We start from the raw sequence: 10,000 nt of genomic DNA, 5'->3' as shown, positions 1-10,000 counted from the left end.
GAACAGTGACTCGGAGAGGCGTGGCGATGAGTCTGGTACCATGCCTTCGCAGGATCATGAAGTATTGCTTGAATGACTTCGTTCCATCAATTACTTGACGAAACTGAATCGAGACCCATTACTAACTTGTCCGTGGACGCCGACTCCGGCTATATGAGGACGTGGCATGCTTCCCGGAAGTTGATCCTGCTTATAGGATTGTTCCTGTTTGAGAAAATCTTTGAGTGGGGACCAAGGGGGCGCCCACGACACTCATGGCTGGGGCAAATTGATCGATCCTTAGAAAGGTTTGGAGAGTGGGAAGGGCGTGGAGGCTTGCTTAGGGTTCCGTCGGAAGTACATTCGGCGATTGTGTGACGCAAAGCGCCCCCTGACGCATGCTCCCAGTTAGTTAGTTGGAAATCATGACGAGACAGAGCGAGACGAGAGAAAGAGCGCTAGCTGTGACTAAGATGCGTCACTGCGCCGAGCAGGAGGCTTCCGCCGGGCGACAGATGTCTCCACGGGCTTTGGTTCCAACAATACACAGGGAACAGGCACGCGCACAAGTAAAATGAGGGTGTTTAGATCATGTTGTTATGCTGCGTGTGTCTTGCAATGCTGTTAGAAGGAAAATAAATAGAGAAAAATTGAAGAAACCTTCAAGTGAGTAAGGTATTAAAGTAAGTGTAGTTAACCGCACTGTCATCCGCTTCACTGTACGCCGAGTCATGGGCAGTCCACGACAAATGTACTGGTGCAGCTGGTGCCCCAAGGAGCTGACGAGGGTCAGAAGGTCCACATGTAATGATGTAAATGTTACAACGCTCTTATCCCAGATTATAAAGAATAAGCAACATTTTTTAGTAAGATGTGGCAGAAAGATAACTACGAAAAGTACGAACGATGACCATCTTGCATTTGCCACAAAGAAGCTATTGACGACAACACAGTAAACTTCAGAATCATCAGCAACATGTCACGTGAGAGAAGCGCCGGTCGACAAGCAAAATATCATATCTGATATGAACAGCGACTCTTCCAGATGCAAAACATACTCTACGTAGATTAAAAACCCGAACTGCATCCTCCACGCAGAGTACAGTACTGGACACATGATAAACGACACCCACGGGATAGCATCCTTTCGTTTTGTGGCAAATGTTCACAGCTTAGTATGTTAGATAGGTCGCTGGAACCGGCTCAGTAGAGGGAGCTTACTACTTGAGGCGCGGCTGTTCCGGAGTGGCCCGCGGTGCACTTAGTGGACCACAGACACGTGCATGGCTACAAGACTATTCATGACTTAGGCTCAGACAATCGTGGCCCAGATGTGCTGTGTAAAATAATCTACAACATTTTATAAAGATATGAATGAAGAATTGATAGCACGAGCATGCACTGACTTTACAGTTGTACTTCAGCCCAGCATCCAGGGATTGGTTTGTGCCGTGTTTTGTATTGTGCTTTAAAGGCCAGTGCCGTATTCTGTGTTGCGTATTTGTGCTTTACCTGGCGTGATAATGCTACTGGTGTTGGACTCAGTTTCAATGGTGTATTTCCTGTTGAGTTACTTTTTCTTGCGTTGAATTTTGAATGTGTTCTCTCAAGTATTTCGTGTTTTGCACTATAATATTACGGTTGCAATGATCATACGAGCGTTTATAGATTTCAAGTAGAATACAAACAGTTTATGGAATATTAGTATGTACCTTTTTCTGTTGCTGTAGAAGCTGTATCCACTTAATTATCTATCTATTTACCTATCTATTTACCTATCTATTTATCTATCTACAGAGACACACCAGACCTCGACCTACCTGTGTGAAAGAGAGAGAGAGAGAGAGAGAGAGAGAGAGAGAGTGAGTGAGTGAGTGAGTGAGTGAGTGAGTGAGTGAGTGAGTGTGTGTGTGTGTGTGTGTGTGTGTGTGTGTGTGTGTGTGTGTGTGTGTGTGTGTGTGTGTGTGTGTGTGTGTGTGTGTGTAATAGAAAATGCTATCAAAGAGTTAAATAGTAATTCTGCAGCCGGACCAGATAATTTCCCTGCAATACTGCTTAAACGGTGTGCTAGAGAATTAAGTGTTCCCTTACTCATGTTGTACAGAAACACACTCGATACAGGAATAATACCTAAGCAACTAAAAAGTGCTAATATTACCCCTATCTACAAGGGAGGGTCAAAAGCAGAGGCAAGAAATTATCGCCCAGTTTCCTTAACATCGCATATTGTCAAAGTTTTGGAGAAACTTATTTTCGAAAACATATCGACACACTTAGAAGAGAATGACATGATGAACCAAAACCAACATGGCTTCAGAACTGGACGATCATGTCTTTCACAATTACTCGCACATCATGAGGTCATCCTACATATGTTAGAATATAACAACAATGTTGACGTGGTCTACCTTGATTTCGCTAAAGCTTTTGACAAGGTAGACCACGGTATTTTATTACACAAGCTAAAAAACTTGGGCATCACCGGCAAACTCGGAATGTGGCTGTACACCTTCCTCACTGGTAGGGAGCAAAGTGTGGTGGCCGACGGTGCGATATCTCAGCCATCAATTGTCACCAGTGGGGTGCCTCAAGGGTCAGTCCTTGGCCCCATCCTCTTCCTGGTTCACATCGCTGATATAGACACACATATATTACACTCAACTGTTGCTTCGTTTGCTGACGACACCAGGATATTGAGGAAGGTCTCTTCAAAGCAAGATGCTGATCTACTACAAGCCGATTTGACATCAGTATATTCCTGGGCAAACCAGAATATTATGTCTTTCAACAACAACAAATTTGAACATCTACATTATAACCCATCAGGCATTAATGAAGACGTACATACATTTTTGGCACCAGATAACTCTCCAATACAAACCAAGGAGAGTACAAGGGACCTTGGAATAACTTTTAGTGCGGATGGTAATTTCTCCGAACATATACAAAATATAACAAAGAAAGCACGAAGCCAAGCTGGGTGGATCCTTCGCACTTTCCGGACTAGAAAAAAAATCCCTATGCTGACACTGTATAAGTCACTGGTCATACCCCTTTTAGAGTATTGTTGTCAATTATGGAGTCCTTGGAGAGTGGGGGAAAAACAGGCGCTCGAGGCAGTACAAAGATCATTCACAAGTAGACTATCTGCCATGAAACACCTTGACTATTGGGAGAGGTTGAAAGAGCTTAACCTTTACTCACTAGAGAGACGAAGAGAAAGGTATGCCATACTATACATATATAAAATTTTGACTGGAAAAGTGATCAATAATGTAAATATTGAGTTTAATATCAACCCAAGACGTGGTCGACTCTGCCACATAGCCAGAATACACCCAAGAGCAAGCACGAGAGTCAAGACGCTCAAAGAAAATGCCTTTGCCATAAGAGGACCCAAACTCTTTTATGCGCTTCCGAGACACATACGAGACTGCACAGAACAGAGTCTAGAGAGTTTCAAAAACAAGCTGGACAACTTCTTACACACAATACCCGATCAACCCAAGCTGCCACAATACCACCTCAGCGCTGCCACCAACAGCATCATAGACCAGCTGGCACTGAGACGAGCGGACGGGTTATACTAGTGGCGGCGCAACAGCGTGACCACGGACAGCTACGACTGTCTGCAACTTCAACCACAGGAACCACAGGTGTGTGTGTGTGTGTGTGTGTGTGTGTGTGTGTGTGTGTGTGTGTGTGTGTGTTTTATATTTTTTTTCGATAAAGAGCCTCCATCCGGAAGGGAGTTACGATGGGAACAATCGGTTAGATTGTTCGCATTGCAATTCATCGGCCCCTGCCGGAACGCCGATGACTGTGGCACTCAACCATATCTTTTACTATACTACAGATAAATAATACAAAAAAACTAAAGAATTATACATAAAGAATAACAAAATACAGGACGAGTTGGATCTTATGTGGGGCGCTGCTGGCATAGCGCTGCTTCGTTCCCGCGGATCACTGCGAGGCTGACTCGCTGCCGCAGCCACTCTGTTTCCCGCTTTTCCCCCGTCCTCTCTCGGATGCGCCTGCCGAGGGTCTTGATGAGGTCGCTGAAGGCGGGACCGAGGACTCCGGTCGTCTCCACCGTCAGCGGCATGAAGTCATACCGCTGACCGAGGTCGGCGTAGCGCTGCCGTTTCCGGGCCTCGGCGGAGCGTGCGGCAGCGCCTGCTGTGGTAGCGCAGTCGATGAGGTGGGTGCTGCCGAAGGTGTTCACGCAGGCGGCGTCCCACGCTAGCATCTTGCCCTGCGTGAATGGGTAAATAGTGATGCCGTCGGGACGGCGTCCATCGCCGCGGTCTAGACCCCGCGGCTCGATGATGGCCGCCACACCGGCAGATGACAGTGCCCTGTACACCACATCGTTGAGGGCTGCGTGGCGGGGCAGGCGACCGGGGTCTCTCTTGCAGGATAGGTTGTGGTGTCCCAGCCTGTCCGCCATGGCTCCGCAGCGACATCGGTGGGGCTGCTGTGTGGGGACTCCCAGTCGCAGGGCTACTCCTGTCCGGACCGCCTCGTCGGGGAGGAGAAGCCCGAGTCTCTCGACGGGAAGGGCCGAGAGCCAGGCGCCGCTGTGAGGAGCCCGGGCAGCAAGGAGCCGCGCTCTGTCAACCTGGTTAGCGTGGGACAGAAGATTGGATAGGCGGTGTTCGGAGGCTGCCTCGTCAAGGTGGCGCTGCTGTAAGGGCTCTTCAGGGTTGAAGGTGGGACATTGCGTAGCCGTAAAGGCGTCGATGGCGGATGCTAGGGGGGCCGGTCTGTCGCCGGTGGGGCGGCGGTTGATTGTACAGACCAGGTCTCGCGTAGCATCCACAGACGCAATGTAGGCAGGCAGCGCCACATCAGCCAACCGTCTGAGGCCCAATCCTCCCAGCCGAAGTGGGAGAGAGGCTTGGGTCCAGGCCATGTCGTCGAGGGCCACGTTGCAGCTACGTGATGTGGCATCCCATAGCTGCTGGTCTATGGCCCCAAGGTCATCCCCTGCCAGATATAACGGTGCCGCACGCATGAGGTGGGTGGCTCGCGGCACAGAAGCATACCTGGTCAGGAAGAACAAAGCCATATGGCTGCTGATAAGGCTAGTTCTATGAATGAGGGTCTCAGTCAGGCGTTTGATGTTATCCAGCGCTTCGCCAGCGGAGTCTGGGTGAATGGGGGCTCCAAGAAGAGAGAGGCTGTTGATAGGTGTGGATCGGGCTCTGTTTAAAAAAGCGTCGAAGGTGGTGAGGCCTCCAGCGTTGTCGTTGCTGGTACTTGGGGCAACGTCGCCGATAATGCCAGTACCAGCGTTGTCTCCCCGGGGTCCAAGGTGAGTGACCTCACACTTCAGTGGGTTGACCTCCAACCCAATGGCGCGGAATGCTGGAATTATACGTTGCAAATCGGCCGCGACTGTGGCAACAGGTCCAGCGAGCGTGCCATCGTCCAGATACCAGACGTTTAGTGGAGAGCCAAGAGATTGTATGATGGGGTCTACCGCCAGGGCGAATAGTAGCGGTCCCAAGGGGTCACCCTGCTGCACCCCGCGACAGGATGGGATGCAGGCTGTTCCAAAATGGAGGGGTGACGGCTGGGAATAAGCTTGAGTCACCAATGGCGCTGCCATGGGAAAGCGTCTGAACACTTCACGCAGCACTGCAGACCTGTGTATCGTGTTGAAGGCGTTGGCGACGTCCAGCTTGATGATGACGGTGTCGGTTTGCTGAGCGTGTGTGTCGGCGAACTCACGCACCGCGTGAACGGCCGCCTCGCATCCCAGGCGCGTTCCTACTCCTAGCTGGGCAGGACACAGCTCAGGTGAGAGGGCAGAGGACATACGTTTGGAGAGGAGTTTGCTGGCTAGACGGCGATAAATTGTGCCAACTGCAATGGGCCGCAAGCCTCCATCCTTTTTCTTTAAGGCAAAGAGGTTGGCACTGAAGAAGGCTTGCCTTGCGGGTTCAGGTATGTTTCCTGCTAGGGCGGCATTGCAGAGTTCGGTGATCGCCCCTAGAAGCCTTTGTCCTGCTTCGGCTGTGTTTTTCGTTACAAGTTGCTGTAAGTGCATGGGCCGGATGCCGTCAAGGCCGGCAGCAGAGCCTGGGGAGAAGGCGTGGATGGCAGCCAGCACGTCCTCTTTAGACACCTCGAGGTGGCCAGGGTCTGTGTCGGATAGCTGGGGCAGTGGCTCGTCGCTGTCTCCCGGTGGGTGTTTGGTCTGGAGGGCGGCTAGAGTGTCCGCGCTAGGGGGTGCGACGCTGTCTGAGGTGGTGAGGAGTCGAAGGGCAGCGCGTATATCTCCGTCGGCGCACTTTCTGGTGACGCGCCTTGCCAAGGCTTCATCGGTGTCGGTTTCAGTGGAGCCGGATGGTCTTAGAGCTCTCCGTTGTTCGAGTGTCGGTGTCGCGGGGGTAGAGATGCATGCGAGGGGACTATGGTAGGCATATGAGAAAAGGCGCCACCTGCTGTAGGCGTGTGCTACTCAAGGGCTGCTGTGATGGCGCTGGCCAAGCCGGAGCCCACGCGGTGTCGCTGGCCGCGTGGAACATGTCGCAGAATCCCTTTAGTGGCTTTGAGGTTGGCTAATGTGGCCGCCATGTCCAGGGGCGGTGTCGCTGAGGCGACGGCCTGTATGTCATCAGCTGCGCCCTCTAAGGCAGCGGAACGCAGGCAACCGTCGCAGTGCCAGGTGGGCAGCTGTTCAGCCTGGCGTCGGGTGATACCCACGCAGGTCAAATGTGAGGCGCGACTGCATACTGCGCACACAATTGTGTGCTTGGCACGATTGATCTGGTTGCAGGCGGCGCAAACCTCGTCGTCGTAGGCATCTTGACTTGAGGACCCAGGGTTGTCGATGCGCAAGCCTGCGTCGATACAGCGCCTCAGACGACATGATACGCAAGAGTTGCGACTATTGCGTATGACACGGCAGTTACCACTGCGTGAGCAAGGCGCGGCTGGTTGGTTGGCAAGGCTGTGTCTCCGGAAAAACTCCCGGCATGATCGGCATGTAGGGACGCCGTTTCTTGGAGTGGGTGTGGGGCCGACTTCGCACACTACACATGAGGACTGTTGGCTACCTGGAGTAGGCATCGTGAGATGAGCGCAGGAGGAACATAATAGTATGGCCGTTAGGGATATGAGCCCGGCCTCTGGATGTGTGTGTGTGTGTGTGTGTGTGAGAGAGAGAGAGAGAGAGAGAGAGAGAGAGAGAGAGAGAGAGAGAGAGAGAGAGAGAGAGAGAGGGTGGGTGTGTATGTGTGAATGCTTGCGCGCGCGTGTGTGTGTCTGTGTGTGTGTGTGTGTGTGTATGCGTGCGTGTGTAGGTGTATGTGTGTGTGTGTGTGCGTGTGTGTGTGTGTGGCGGGGGGGGTGGGGGGGGGGGAGAGGAGGGACGGGTAGTAAGTGAGGTGATGAGAAGATAGGCAGAGGTGTTAGCTGGGGAAGGGCTGGGGAGGAAAAAGGGTGTGGCAGGTGAGGCTTACCGTAGCAGGTGTGCGGGTGATGAGACTAGGAGAGGTGTCAGAAATGAGGTGAGTGGGGGAGGGAGGCGGAGTGCCCGGGTGCTAAGTGGGAGGAGGGGCTAAGGGAACAGAAGGTAGGAGTGGCCGTGGGTCTGTGGGTGTGCGTGGGTGGGTGTGGCGTTGTTGTTGTTGGTGTTGTGTGTGGGGGGGAGGGGGGGTATGTGTGTGTGCGCGCGCGAGAGAGAGAGAGAGAGAGAGAGAGAGAGAGAGAGAGAGAGAGAGAGAGAGAGAGATGAGGGAGGCGGGGTCAGGACAAGGAGGAGGAATTCCGCTGCGCGGGAGAGAATCCCTCCCAGGAGTAGCCTAAGAGGAGTTCCCCGGGGGATTTCCTTGCTACTCACGTCAGGGAGTGGCCGCCACGTGGGGCGCGCGCGATGAAAGGCCGAGGGAGCGGCACGCCTGAGCTGAGGCGGCTCCCAGGGAAACGGGCGTCGCGGTGGGCTGGATGCGGGCTCCGGCGCCTACAATAGCCTACTATGGCCCACGGCGGCGAGGGCGTCGGTGAGGGGGGGGGGGAGACACACATGGAGACACGAAGTCGTAGAGGCCGCTTACAGCAGCAAGGGCGTAGCGGCACACAATGCCCGTTGACACAGAGGATGTCCACGGCGACTCGGGAGTCAAGGTGAGGGGACGGCAGCCGACACTAATGCACTACCTGTGGCCGTAAAAGCGTCGAGAGCAACACGGGCGTCGAAGCGAGGGCACGGCTGCGCAAGCTAACACACGGGCGTCGAGGTGAAGGGGTGGCTGCACTCACTAGCACATTACCGGTGGCCGCAGAGGACGCCCATAGCAACACGGGCGTCAAGGTGAAGGGGTGGCTGCACTAACAAGCACATTACCAGTGGCCGCAGAGGATGCCCACAGCAACACGGGCGTCGAGGTGATGGGGCGGCTGCACTCGCAAGCACATCACCAGTAGCCGCCAAGGACGTCCACGGCGACACGGGCCTCGAGGAGGGGACGGTGTGTGTGTGTGTGTGTGAGAGAGAGAGAGAGAGAGAGAGAGAGAGAGAGAGAGAGAGAGAGAGAGAGAGAGAGAGAGAGATGTGGGTGTATGGGTGTACCGTGTTTTTAAATATCTTTCTTATGAAGTACCAAACGTTTTGTATCTTATAGCAGGAAACGCGCCGAGGCGGGAGAATGTCCACGTTGCCACAAAGAGGGTATGCTGTTAAAAGTCACGTAGGCAAGTTAGGCTCCCTGATAGGAATGCCAATCAAATTCAGCGTTTGATGTATATAGCGGAGTGGTGTATATATCCTGATGTCAGATGAATAGCCAGGGTAACAAGGTGGCTTCCCAGATTTTATTTAAGTCAGGGCAGACACAGGACGAGATGGAGCGATCAAGTTGGAGCGTTTGTCGATGAAGGATGAGTGTGCAAGGATCAGAGGGGGAGATCAATTGGAAAGGCCTTTGTCTTGCAGTGGACTGGCATTGGTATAGGCAATGATGATGAAGAGGAGAGTAGTTTAAAAAAAGAGTAATACGTAGGATAATTACGATTTTGTGGCATAAATGTAGCTTATTCCGGTGGCTGAGTGGTTAGCGTTATTGCGGTGGATGACTGGTTAGCGTGCCGGCCTCGCGTTTGGTGCGTTGTCCATGATATGGGTTCGAATCCGCCTCTAACCACCTGGGATTTTTCAGTCACCGCCGAGTGGCCTAAGACTACCCACATGCTGTCCTGAAGACCACCCATCAACCCGGACTCTAGAAGAAGCTGTACAGCGCAAGTGAAATCAAGAATGAGCTCCGGGGGGCAGCATGAGCCAATAATAATGGCGCCACTATAAACAATTGCCTGCGCCATGACGGGCTCGGGCCGACCTTCAGGCCCTTATCAATTAGCCTACCGGCGCTATAGGAAACATGTAAAAAAAAAAAAAATTAGGTAATGTTTGGGAAGTGATTATGTCCCAAAATGGTACTCCTTTCTTAGAATTATCTCTTTTCCTGAGGTCAATGTATTTGTAAATGTTCAAAAAAATATTCAACGATTAATAATAAGGGAGCGGCTCGGGTGTATGACATAATAACATTGTAAGAACCCTTATTTCATTTTCAAAAGCTAGAAGTGACTAAGAGGAAAAATAACCACAATATATATGTGTGTATATATATATATATATATATATATATATATATATATATATATATATATATATATATATATATATATATTCAAATCGTGAGGCGATGGCTGAGTGATCAGAGTGCGGGCGCAGTGTCCTGGCGGACCTGCTGGTTTCAATTCCTGCTCGCCTCTATAACAGTGGTTCCTAAACTGGGGGATACACACCCCTAAGGGGACGTGAGCTGGATGCAAGGGGCGTGATTCCGTCTGCCAAAAATTTAAGTTTTGCAAGAAATACACACACACACACACACACACACACACACACACACACACACACACACACACACACACACACACACACACACACACACACACACACACACACACACACACACACACACACACACACACACACACACAC

The sequence above is a fragment of the Eriocheir sinensis genome, chromosome 69 (assembly GCF_024679095.1).
Source record: "Eriocheir sinensis breed Jianghai 21 chromosome 69, ASM2467909v1, whole genome shotgun sequence".
Classification (NCBI taxonomy): Eukaryota; Metazoa; Arthropoda; class Malacostraca; order Decapoda; family Varunidae; genus Eriocheir; species Eriocheir sinensis.
The sequence above is the reverse complement of the archived record's forward strand: the minus strand, read 5'-3'. Positions refer to the sequence as shown.